This window comes from Sorex fumeus, unplaced genomic scaffold (genome assembly GCF_029834395.1).
Source record: "Sorex fumeus unplaced genomic scaffold, SorFum_2.1 ptg000013l, whole genome shotgun sequence".
NCBI classification, from domain to species: Eukaryota; Metazoa; Chordata; class Mammalia; order Eulipotyphla; family Soricidae; genus Sorex; species Sorex fumeus.
Genome location: NW_026606070.1, coordinates 3,747,599 through 3,761,132, shown reverse-complemented (window position 1 = coordinate 3,761,132; position 13,534 = coordinate 3,747,599). Strand labels below are relative to the sequence as shown.

Below are 13,534 nucleotides of genomic sequence, written 5' to 3'. Positions count from 1 at the left end.
CTATCTATGTCCTCCCAAATGACCACTCAACATTATACTTTCTGGTTTCATCGATGTGGTGGCCAATTGCATGATTTTGTCTTAGAGATGAGTAGTATTCCATATACCATGATTTTTGTTTTTTTGGAGGTAAGATCTGGCAGTGTTCAGGGATTATTTCTTGCTCTGTGCTTGGGATCACTCCTGGCATGGCTTTGGGACCATAATGGGGTGCCAGGGATTGAACCCAGGTCAGTCACATGCAAGGCAAATGCCCTACCTGCTGCACTATTTATACTCTATCCATGATTTCTTGTTCACTCATCTGTTCTTAAACACTTGAGTTGTTTTGAGATCTTGGCTATTATAAGGTAAAGGTAAAGGCCCTCCCGTGATCGTCGATTTGGTCGAGCGGGCCCAGTAACGTCTCCATTGGAGACTTTGTTGTTACTGTGTCTGGCATATCGAATTATAAACAGTTCTCCAGTGAACATAGGGACATAGGTGTCTTTTTGAAATAGTGTTTGTGGGTTTTTGGAAACTCCATTCTTAGTTTTCTGGTAAGTATCCATATTTTGCAGACAGATTGAACCAGTTGACACCCCTACCAAGAGCAGATGAGAAGTTCTGTTTTTCTCTCCACATGCTTGCCAGTACAGAAACTCTTTTGTTGTTGTTGTTTGGTTTTGGTTTGATCCTCTTCATCCTCAATCATAGTTTACTATTATTTAAGTCTCCACATAACCTCTGCACTTTATTTTTTCATTTTTAATAGCATTCTTTTATTTTTAAAATTGTTTTAGGTACCATGGTTTTCAATGTTATCATAATTGCACTTCGGGTATACAATTTTCTAATACCTATCCCAAGGATTGGGGAGGGGGGGTGATAGCCCATTCCAACTCCAAGAAAGCCTGGTAGTTTCAGTCACAAAATCCTGCATAACTGAATTTTCATCAGATTTAATTTCTGGGGGAAAGCTTTGTCCTGAGACAACAGGACTCCAGCCAGAGTCATTAGCCTGATTTGTCAGTGTGAGTGAGTAGCTGCCGGGACCCTGTTTGGGTGGCAACCTCTACACGCTTGGGGGAGTCTCTCCACAAAGCTTGCTTCCTGCCACATACAAACATGGAAATTTAATGAGAAAACTTAAAGAGAGGATAACCTAGATATTTATCCATTTATATTTGTGCTTTCTTAAGAATCCACCTCCTAGATGGCTTTTTATTTATTTCATTTTAATTTTTTTTCTTTTTGGGTAGGGCTGGAGCGATAGCACAGCGGGTAGGTCATTTGCCTTGCACACAGCCAACATGGCCGACCCGAGTTCGATTCCTCCGCCCCTCTCGGAGAGCCCGGCAAGCTACGAGAGTATTCGATATGCCAGACACAGTAACAACAAAGTCTCCAATGGAGACGTTACTGGGCCCGCTCGAGCAAATCGATGATCAACGGGGGGACTTTACTTTACTTTACTTTACTTTACTTCTTTTTGGGTCACACCCAGAGATGCACAGGGGTTACTCCTGGCTCATGCACTCAGGAATTACTCCTGGCAGTGCTGGGGGACTATATGGGATGCTGGGAATCGAACCTGGGTCAGCCGCGTGCAAGCCAAATGCCCTACCCGCTATGCTATCGCTCCAGCCCATTAGACTGCTTTTTAAGAGATGTCTTCTTAGAATATATTGATAGTTTGCTTTAAAGATATTTCAAAGATGACAGCTTTTTTCCTGATTTTCTAGGAAGTTCATTTCTGGGAACTCTTCAAATAGCAAGGAACTGATTATTTTAAAATTTCTATTCCATACATATTTATCTTTTGCCTATCTTCTCTATGCCCTAAAAAAGCCAAATTGTAATTTTCATTTTCTTTCCCGTTTCACTTCTCGTTCTTAAAACCAATATTCACTTCTCAGGAACTAATTTCCAAGTTGATGGATAATCCAAACCACTTGCTGTTCTGTCTGATAGTTCCTCCTGCTTTTTGACCAATTTACTGTTCATTAGCACCTCCAACAGATGGTAAGCACAGAGAAAAATGAAGAGCAGTTAATTTGCTACTTGGGGAAAACTTGGAATAAAAGTTTTAGAAGGATAAGGCATTAAAATGAAAGCCTAACATGTTTTTTTAAAAATCAATATATAAAGAAAAATCCAGTGTTTTATTACTGCTAATAATGCATTTGAATGAGTGAAATAATGTATTTGAATGAGTGATAGAGATTCATTTATACTTTGCTTATTTAATTTCCATGCAAGCTGATTTATTAGTTTTATTAGTTATATCTGTACTATGGAACGATAAAAATTGTTTCCTCTCTGATAACCTAATTGGTTTTAAGTGACTTAATGTAATGACCTCAGTTCTCTCTCTACTTAAAAGAGACACAGCCATATCAGGAAATGATATTTTCTCAAGCATGGACTCAATTATGTCTTGAAGTTTCATATTAGTGTCTTTCTTTTCTTTCCCCTTTGTTTTGCTGCAGTATCCAAAGGTCACAGACTTGGCCATATTGGCTGTGGCACCACAGGTCCTAATGGCAGAGCAAGACCATATGGGGCCATATGGGGCCATGTTAGGGATCCCACTTGTGGTTCATACTGCAAGGCAGGTAACCATGACTGAGTCACCAACACCATCATGGTATTTTATAGTAAAAATGGATCCCACAAATTGGAAATTTGAATGTCTGAGAAGATGTTTCACTTTATGGGGGTGTGCATATTTGATGTGAATGTGCAAGATGTGTCTGATGCATTTTTTACATGTAGGGTTAGTACACAGGGGTGGGTAGAGAGAAAGGATGCCGTGAGCTGAGCTGTGGAGAAATACTGTCTTCGAGAGACTGAAGTAGCAACTACAAGGAAACTCAAGACTAGCCAGAGAGATTGAGAAAAGAGCACAACATAAAGAGCCTATGCTTTTGTTGGAAGCAAGCTGCGTGGGAGGTTTCACATATCCCTGAATGACGAATTTAGATTTTTACTAGAATCCAATGAACTGCTGAGAGTAAGTCTAAACAGATTCAATGGAAACCACTTTACTTGGAAGCTGAGTTTGCATTTGAGGTCCACGCAAGAAAGGCCTTGCTTTGGTTAGTAATAAAATCCAGATCAAGGCATGAGAGAGACATGCACAGAGATAAAAATGCAATGACATATTCAGAATGTCAACAAGACTTATCTCTGAATGGCAAGACTACGATAATTTTCCATTTATTTAATCTTCTCTGTAGCTTCCCAGGTTTATCTATTCATTCTGTAATTATTCAAGAAGACACCATTTTTGAAAATAAATTTGATCCTGGCTTTTTTTGTTGCCATCTTCTCTGGGTCTGTAGGAGGAAGATGGTGTGTACGTTGAGCTATCACCAAAATATTTCAATTTGGAATGTTATCAGAGCATGTTATGGTTGATAATATTTACACTCAGGGCCTAAAAGGGCTAATAACATGCGTTTATAATTTGTAAACCCTGGACTTATAATGTGCCTATGATGAAGTCATAGAAGCAAGAAGGAATCCATAGTCATAGCAACTCTTTCCTATATGAAAGTTCTCTGCATTAACTTTCTCACTGGCGTTTAACTGGATTGATTCAGGAGCACCATTTTAATCATAGGAGTGATTATTTCTTTTCTCTCCGGCTGATTGTACAAGACTCGGATGAACTACGACTGCCACCTTTAGCTGATTTTTATCCTTCAGTCTAATAAATCCCTTTATTATCTTCTCGGTCCAGAAAGGTTTTTATGATTGTTTTGTTGCCACACCTGGCTACTCTCAGGGGTCACTCTGGAAGTTGGGTGCTACAAGGCAAGCACCTTATCCACTTTTTTGTCTTAACTTTTTGGCCCCTCCAGAAGCGTGTTGAAAGAGCTCCCCCAGGGAACCACCATTTCAGACCAGCTGTGCTTATCCATGAATTTCTGACCCAGATGCTGTACCACCCGAGGTCTGGGGTACTCATCCTCTCTCAAGAACTCAAAGCCCAGTCAGAGGTTTGGCCTAAGTCCAGGCTCTCAGCTTGGCTGGATGTTGCTGAGATGAGCAGTTTCCAGCTGCTCCTGCAATGTCCCTGGCCCACCTGTCTCCCAGGCCCCGTGCCTCAGGGAGTGGCCTCCAGGAAACAGAAGAGCAGAGTGTTCTGAACAACCGCACCATCTGCTCAGGGATGCCGCAAGCAAGAATCTGGATCTGGAGCTGTGGTGACGGAAACTGTGCTGAGGCAGGAGCATTTTTTTTTTTTTTGCTTTTTGGGTCACACCCGGCGATGCTCAGGGGTTACTCCTGGCTTTTCACTCAGGAATCGCTCCTGGCGGTGCTCAGGGGACCATATGGGATGCTGGGAATCCAACCTGGATTGGCCGCGTGCAAGGCAAACGCCCTCCCCACTGTGCTATCGCTCCAGCCCAAGGCAGGAGCATTCTTACACACGGATCCCACACCCCCCCGGAGAAAGGCTAGCCAGCGCACCCCAAACAGGACAAGACTTTCTTTTGGATGGAGGAAAACTTATGCTCCTTACACTCCTTTTCAGGGGAGAACAGACAACTGGAGACAAGTCAGACTACAGAGCCAGGCTCAAGTTTCAGCCATTGTTTCCTGCCTCTGCTTCTTATTTTAGCTTCTTCTTGTGTGACCATGGGCAGGTTACTTCACCTCTCTGGGCTCCTGGGGAAAATGAGAATAATAGCATCTCTTCGCAAGGAAGTCAACTCTAATCCTCTCTTTTCCCACCCGCTCTGCTTCTGATCATCCTCCGCAGTCAGGGCACCCCGCCCAGGGTGGGCGACACCTGTCACCATTCACAAACACTTGCCAAGCAGGAAGCCCAGAGCAAAAAGCTCTTTTTCAAAATAGGCCATTTAATCTTGTTTCTCTTTGGATGTTCAAGCACGTGGGTCCAAGTGCTGGGAAGATTAAACATCAGGTTCCATCTCAAGAGTAGCCCGTGCCTGGATAGTTTCTCTTGGACTTAACAATTTCAATATGATCACAACAGGAATTGATTGGCGGGGGTAGGGGGGTTCCCCTTGCTCTAATAAAGCAGGTGTCTCAGTTAGCAGTCAAGGCCCAGGAACATGCATGAACATGGAAGACAAACGCTCCAGCAACTGGCAAAGAGCCAATCCCTAGAGTCGCTCCCAGCTGTCTGCAGGCAGGGAGAATCCTGGTGGTCTACACTGGGGCAGGCTTCAGGACCACAGGTGGAGTTCAAAGGCCCCATCGGATGCCCAAGTTTCAGCAGTGTTTAACCGGGGACTCTGTTCAGTTTGATTTACATGGAGTCTCTTACAAGCCGGCCTTGATCTGCTCTGGCCAGTGCTGAGCTCTTTTAATTGCTGTTCTCGACCTATGGTCCCCACCTCTGTATCACTCAAGGGACCTGGTGGGTTGGAGATGGGGGGCACTTCTCATTAGTGGGGTGTTTATAATGTCAATGACTAGGACAATTTAGTCTGTCAGGATCATTACAATATCTGTACACATAACACAGGGTGGGCGCTGACTTCCCTTAATCTCTTTCCATTTTATTTAGCTAAGACAAAATCAAGCATTATAAAAACAGATCTTCATCTGGTAAAAAAAATAATAAGTCAGGCCTTTAAGACCAGAAGTTTTTTAAGGATAGCCTTCTATCTAATCCTTCAATGTGATCTTGGCATGTTCTCGAACTCACACAAATTCTGCATTGTTGGTGAGAGCCTGGAGGAAATGTTAGGATTTTGGCAATTCTCGACTATTGAGTTTTGTTACTGTGTTTTTTGCCCTCTTAGGAATTTATATTTTCCCAAGAGACAACATAATTAAAGAGCCCCTGTATTCTGTTATTAAATGGGTGAGTGGGTAATGTGACGATACATTGTTCTGTGCTGAGGATGTAAAGAATCAGGGAAAATATCTGGTAGAAAATTTGTCATTTTATGAATTAGTTAAGGACATGAAATATATTTTAACCCATGTTTTAAAAGTAGTACTATTTGACCATAAGTGTGAAATATTGAACACAATGATTGTGCCCCACTCTTGTTAGAGATTCTCCAACTAAATTCCAGTTCAAATGATCTGATTAAGACAGCATCCGGGGGCTTTGCTACAGATCTCTTACTGTGCTCAGTTCTGCCAATACTGATCCTTGAACAATTGGTTCAGGTGTTGAGAGGCCATAATTGTCATCCTCTCTCTCCTCTCCTCTTTCCTATTTCATTTCTAGGTCCCTGAAATCCCTTTCGATTTCCTGGAGAAAAGACAAATTCCTCTTATAAATAAGAGAAAAGACAAATTTCCTGAGAAAAGACAAATTCCTGGAGAAAGACGATTTCCTGGAGAAAAGACAAATTCCTCTTATAAATAAGAGGTCTCTCAAACTTTGCCTTTTATTTTTATCCACTTATTATATCCATATATATATACATACACACATATATGCATACATGAAATGCAGTGGTTTACACTAATGTTGACGACAGCTTCTTATATACAATATTCCAACACCAAACCCACAGTTGGGCAGGTTACTTCAACTCTCTGTGCCCCCCATGGAAAATGAGAATAATAGTATCTCTTAACAAGGAAGTCAACTCTAAACCTATAGGAGAGAAAACACAGTGGAGTTTCTGAACAGCCATGCGTTTCTAACTCTCACTATACCCTCCAATTCACACAAATTCTTCACTAATCCCAAAGAGGCTCTGGCAAAGAAACTCAGTGGCCCTGCTTTTAGTAAGGAAATCTGGGACTCCTAGAGGTTGGGATACTCTCGCTTAATCCCAGTAGGAATCTTTCTATGGCTCTGCTATGCTGTCTAGCTTTGGACAATCACATTGTCACATACGCATACACAATCAAGTAGGAAGGGCAAAATCAGAAGTCAGGAGATGCAAATTCAAGGATGTCACAGAGAGAAGCCTCTCAGTCTTTGAAGTGAGAAATACCCAGTACCCACCTCCCAAGTTCATTTTGTAATGTCTTAAGTCTGAATTGCTTGTGGTAATTGTAAGATCCGAAACAGGTTATTGACATGAGAAGTTCTTTGTCTTAAATGTCACAGTGTTGAATTATACCTACTGACATTTGCCTTCCTGAGACTTTTGAGGCCCATCAATCAGGTGGATGCAGGTTTCATTTTGGTTAAATTTGTTGTTATTGGGTTTTTATTTCCCCCAGCTTTCTTCTAAAAATTACTTTAACATTTATCTACCAGGGTAGGGTAAAAAGCCACAGTAGTTGATAAAGTTCATATCACTTATCACTTAATCACTTAATCCCCGTTATTTATCGATTTACTCGAGCGGGTGCCAGTAACGTCTCCATTCATCCCGGTTGCGTGCTAGCGTAGCCCAATGGTATCTGTTCGTTCTAGGAACATGCAGAGCCTCAAACCGATCATTCAGGGTCTTGACGAAGAAGTCTGACCATCTTGTAGGTGGGCGTCCACGTGATCTTTTGATGTCCCGTGGAATCCTATTAGTAATGGCTCTAGTCCAGTGGTTATCTGTAAACCTCATTACGTGTCCAGCCCATCTGATTTTTGATGTCTTGGCAAATGAGACAGTGTCCCTGATTCTTGAGTGTTGACGAAGATCAGAACTCCGGATTCTATCTCTCATTTGAGTGAATCGTGATATTCCAAGCATAGCTCTTTCGATTCCTCTTTGAGAGACCCGAATAGCATTCTCATCCTGTTTTCGTAGGGTCCAGGTCTCTGAGGCATATGTTAATGCAGGAAGAACAGTGGAATCAAAGAGATGTGCTCATAGCTGGAGGTTCTTTGTCCTTTTAGTTATTTCTTCAACGTTCTTGAAGGCATTCCAAGCCACTCTCTTCCTCCTGCGCAACTCAGGTGCCAGGTCATTCATCATGTTGATTTCTTGACCTAGGTATATATAACTGTTGCATTCGGAGATGGTGGTTCCGTTGAGAACAAATGGAGCGTCAGGAACAAGGCTGTTTCTCATAAACATTGTCTTCGCAAGATTCAGCTGTAGTCCGACCTTTCCACATTCACGGTCGAAGTCAGTCAGCATTTGTGCCGCTTGGCTGATGTTTGGTGTTATTAGAACGATGTCATCAGCAAAGCGGAGGTGGTGTAGTTGCCGACCATCTATCTTCACTCCTATGCTTTCCCATTCCAGTTGTCACATGATGTTCTCAAGGGTGGCACTGAAGAGTTTTGGTGAAATGGTATCACTCTGCTGAAACTCTCTCTTGACATGGATGATTACTTCTTTGTAGAATGGTGAGATCCTGGTAGTGAATCTGTAATAGAGCTCACGAAGGATCCTGATGTATTTAGTTTGTATGCCCTGATTGGCTAGGGCTTCTATGACTGCTTCCGTCTCAACAGAATGAAAGGCCTTCTTTAAATCAATGAACGTTAGACAGAGCGGCATCTTGAACTCCTGAGAAACCTCAATGAGCTTAGTAATCATGTGGATATGGTCCATGGTACTGAATCCTTTTCGGAATCCGGCTTGTTCACATGGTTGTCCTCCATCTAGTGTTCTGCTAATCCTATTCAGGATGACTCTAGTGAACAGTTTGTAGATGACAGACAATTGGCAGATTGGGCGATAGTTGCCAATGTCGTGGATGTCTCCCTTCTTGTACAGTCCTGCTGGTTTTCCATTGGGATGGAACCTTGCATTCAGACAGGTAGCGTGTGAAGAGCCGAGCCAGTGTATTGATGAGTACTGATGGTAAGTTCTTCAGGTGTTCAGGTCTGATCTTGTCTGTGCCAGGTGTTCTTTGTTTCTTTACCGACGAGATGGCATGTTGGATTTCGGAAGGGAGAACATTGGGAACAACATATCCATCATGTGGAATGTGGTATGTGGGCAAGTGGACGTGGCTATTAAAGAGATCTGAGTAGAAGTCATGAATAATCTTCCCCATTGCCCTTCTGGAAGATGTGATAGATCCATCATGATGTTGGAGGGCAGTCATCTTGGTCTTGTAGTTGGTGAAGGACAGGCGGGCATTACGAATGCTTTTCCCAGCTTCTGCCGCATCTACCAGCACTGCCGCTCTCCTGTTTTTGAGGTCATCCTTGATGGCTTCTCTTCATTGTTTTGCCAGCTCGGATGTTCTCTTGAGGTTGCCTGAGGCATGTGCCAAGCCACGTTGGCGAATAAGTTCAACAGTGTTTGAAGAAAGGCGGTTTTTTGTGGTTCTCTCTCTCTTGGCATTCCTCGCACAATCATGGAGGTGCTGAATCATTCGATCGTATTCCTCATCAATGTTGTCAATGACGGCATCTTCCCATGTTGCCGCAACAGAGCCAAAGAGCTCCCAGTTGGTGGTCGTTCTGGGAGTTCTCTCTTAAACTTCACATTCTTTTCTCCTCGTTCTGTGAGGTAGAATTTTGCACGAAGGAGACGGTGGTCTGATCCCATTTGGAATTTTGGGACAACAGCAACATCAGTTAGGCAAAACCGTTGATTGAATATGATGTGGTCTATTTCATTGTGGAACCATCCACAGGGAGACACCCATGTCCAACGTTTAGATTCAGTCTTTTGGAACTGTGAGTTACCATGGAAGGTTGACATGATGAACTCAGACAGTCTGTTACCCTGTTCGTTCCATTCTAGGCCATGGGTCCCGATGTGGAGTTCATTGGCTGATCTTCTTGGTCCTATCTTGGCATTAATATCACCGACAATGATCTTGTAGAAGGTGTGATCTTCTTCATAGAACTTCTCCAGCTCCATATAGAACTTCTCAATTTCTCTTTCACCATAACTGGATGTTGGTGCATAGACAACAAAGATAGAAACTGCCAGCAGTGAGCCACATCTATTCAAGAGTAATCATCCAATTCGGCTGTTAGGCATTCGAATGAATCAATGCTCATGGCTAAGTTTGTGTTGACAAGGATACTGACACCACCGATGCCTCTTTTATCACATGTTCCAAGGAACAGTTCTTCTCCAATGTCAAAAACGGCGTGATGTGATTGATGTCTTCTCGTTTCGGTCAGAAATGATGTCGTACTTGATCTTTCGCGCTTGTACCATCAGGTCCTCAATGGATGCATCAGATGCCAGTGTATGAGCATTAAAAGTACAGACAACCATTTTTGTCTTTCTTCGTTTTGGCAGCCTATTTCTGCCTTGGGATTTTATCAGCCTCTCCTTCCATATCCTTCTTGACTCTGCCGTATTCAGGGTCAGGGGAATGAGATCCATTTTTTCTTTTTACTGGATTTGGCATATCAATTTGGTCTATTTGGCATGGACCACGGATAGCTTGCCAGGCTCTGCCGTGTGGGTTGGATATTTAAGGTACCCTGAAAACTTAGAGAAATAAAAAGTCCTGCGGCCGCGAATGCGGCCCCGTGCTCCTGGGAGCTTGGTGTGATAATCTCTGGATCCTGGCCGTTGTTGGGGTTACACGGCAGTTGGTGGGTGTAACTGTTTAGCTACTGACAGGTCCAGTCCCAAACCGTGCAGGCTTGGAGATCTCAGCCCCGGGTCCCACACACCTGGGTTCCTATGCCAGTTCTTTTATGTGTGAGTCTCACTCATCCAAGTGTGTGGAGAGTGGTCCCAGCATGGCCTTGGCTGGGGCCTGGAGGTCTTCAGCTGTTGGGCCCTGGTGAGGATAGTCAGGCACAGGGTAGGAGACTCTGCCTTGTGCTCTCCCGGGAGCTTGGTGTGATAATCTCTGGATCCTGGCTGTTGTTGGGGTTACACGGCAGTTGGTGGGTGTAACTGTCTAGCTACTGACAGGTCCAGTCCCAAACCTTGCAGGCTTGGAGATCTTAGCCCCGGGTCCCACACATCTGGGGTCCTCTGCCAGTTCTTTTATGTGTGAGGCTCATCCAAGTGTGTGGAGAGTGGTCCCAGCAGGGCCTTGGGACCATATTCATATACCAAAGTTCATATACCACTACCAATTAGAAAACAAGTTACATTGCTTCCGGCTAGTAATTTAAAAAGGAAATGACAAAGGACCCCCTCCCTACCGATTTTATTTGACTCATTAAAAGGCTCCAGGCAGAACTTGCTAGTGGAACATTATTTATGGGTGGAGCAGATCAACTGGAAGAAAAACTTCAAGAGACGGGAGACTGGGAATAAAGGAAAAGAAACGTAGCAGTGTCCACATAGAATTATATTTTTGGCACACAGTCGAATGTGCTCTCTCCATATGGCGGTCCCTAATGAGGACACTCTTACGTTATAAAGAAGTCTGGTGGTGACTTCTACCCACCCAAAGTATAGATCTTTCTAAGGTCCTGAGATAATATGATTTGCGATTCTGGTCCTGCAAGATCTCGATTTGAAACAGACCTTGTATGTGTGCATGCAAGCGTGTGTGTGTGTGTGTGTGTGTGTGTGTTTGTGTGTGTGTGTGCAGTGATGGTAAGGAAAGGGGCTTTGACACCAAAATACCTTCTATTCTGTCCGTTTCATATTGTGTAGTTCTGAGAGCCCTTCAACCACGATAAAGGAGTAATTAGACTTTGAGTTCTTACCCCCGAGGATCTGACTCGCGGGGCTTCCTCCTGAACCAGCATTTCTAGGAATGCAGCTTTTTCTTGAGTAATTGTGCTGGGAGAAATGGCATTTTACATCGCGGGCCAGGCTGGCGCGCTGCTGTGCGAGGTTGGCCCGGAGATCCGGAGTTCCCCCGGGAGACAAGGGGTCCCCCACCCACCCTCGTGCGCCCGGGCCCGGGGGGTCTGGGCGTCGCCGCGGGCATGTGGGACTCCCGGGCCCGGGCGCGGCGAGCGGTGGCGGGGGACGTCGGGGCGCTGGGGCGGGGGGCTCGGGGGCCGCGGGCCGCGCTGAAACCCGAGGCGGCGGGGCGCGGCCTCCCGCGCATTTGCATGTCGGCGCCGCCTCTGCCCAACTTCGGGGAGTCCCGGGGCGCGCGGGCGGCTGGGCGGGCGGGCGCAGCCCCGGAGCAGGCGGCCCCGAGGGTCCCCGCACCCCGACTCGGCTCCCGGGCTCGGGACCCGGACCCGCGGCGGCCGCGCGCGCAGCCGGTAGGTGACGGGGGTCGGCGCGCGCCGGGGGCGCGGGTGCTGCGGGGGGCGCGGCCGAGTGCGCGCGCGCGCGTGTGTGTATATATGTGTGTGTGTTTGTGCGTGCGTGTGTTTTGGTGAGTGTGCGGCCGAGTTTGAGCGCGCGCGTGTGTTTGCGTGTGTGTGTGCGCGCGTGTGTGTTTGGGGAATACGCGGCTAAGTGCGCGCGCGCGTGTGTTTTGGGGAGTGTGCGGCCGTGTGTGTGTGTGTGTGCAAATGCGTGTGCGAGTTTGCGTGTGTGCGTCTGAGTGCCGTGTCGGTGCGTGTGTGTGTGCATGTGTTGGTGAGTGTGCGGCTGAGTGGGCGAGCGTGTGCGCGCCTGTGTGTGTGTGTGTGTTGGGGAGTGTGCAGCCAGGTGTGCGCGCCTGTGTGTGTGTGCGCGCGTCTGAGTGTGCCGTGGTGTGCCAGTCTGCATGTGTTACTTTGCATGTGTGGATTTGCATGTGTGAGTGTGTGTGTAGTGTGTTGGTCCGTGAGCAGGCATGTGTTGGTGAGTGTGTGTGCGCCAGTGCATGTGTGCTGTGCTGCTGAGTGAGTATGCATGTGTGTGTGTGTGAGTGCATGAGTGTGTTCCAGTGTGTGAGTGCTGCTGTGCTGTTTTACTGTGAGTGTGTGTTAGTGTGTGTACACATGTGAGTGCATGTGAGTTGGTGTGAGAGCAAGTGGACATACACACGAGTGTGTCTGTGTGACGGAGTGTCTGCATGCCTGTGAGGGTGTTTGTGTGTGCTTATGTGAGTATGTGTGTGTGAACGAACATGGGGGAGTGTGAATGAGTGCGTGCCTGTGTGTGTGTGTGTGTGTGTTTGTGTGAGGGTCTGTGAATTTGTGCACTCGTGTAAGTTCATGTGCGAGTGTATTTGTGTTAGTGTATATGTTTATGTGCGTGGGTGTGTGAGTGCATCTGGTATGCGAGTTGTGTGAGTGTGTGTGTGTGTGTGTGTGGGGGGGGGGTGATGGTAAGCAGAGCTCTTTTATTTTTAAAAGGATATAAACAGCTCAAGCTGGGAGTGTGTTTCAGGGCTTAAAAATAGCAGGAATTAATAGAAACTCGATGTGGTTCACTTCCATTGCCTACTATCTGCCCTCCCTCTTCCTCCTGGCTTCTTTCTGTGAGTGTCTAAGAGTAAGCGAATATTCTAAATAACAGACACGCAGCATTTGGCTTAATAAGCACTTTTTAATTGCATAATAATAGTACTTTTAAAATAAACTCTTTTTTTTTATAAAGCATTTGAGTGTATGGTGAATTTTAAGAGAAAGTCTTGAATTTGAAGGGAAGTTCCTTTAGGGCTAGGGGCCTGGGTGCATCCCCTGAAGTGTTCAGGGGCTCCCCCAGGATCATCAAGGGGGTAGGACTGCTGGGGGTTCTCGGTGGGGGTTTCCAAGGATCAGGTGTATAGGGATTCGAACCCAGGATGTCATACAGCAAAAAAAAGTGCTCAACCACGGAGCCACATTCCCATTGGGGGGGGGGGGGAGCCAGTATTTGAGAAGGTATATGTCCCTTGA

The 13,534-nt window shown here is 45.5% G+C and overlaps 1 protein-coding gene across 2 annotated transcripts in view; it reads left to right on the top strand.

The window, feature by feature from the left end:
* Window positions 1-13,534, top strand: part of ARHGAP24 (Rho GTPase activating protein 24) — a 750,703-nt gene that overhangs the window by 233,473 nt on the left and 503,696 nt on the right. The window contains exon 1 of one of the 2 annotated variants that reach the window (XM_056111391.1): window positions 11,885-11,983. The exons of the other annotated variant lie outside the window; for it this stretch is intronic. The gene's annotated coding sequence lies outside the window, so the exon portion shown is untranslated. Of the gene's footprint in view, window positions 1-11,884; window positions 11,984-13,534 lie in introns of those variants that run through there. 2 annotated transcript variants of the gene reach the window in all.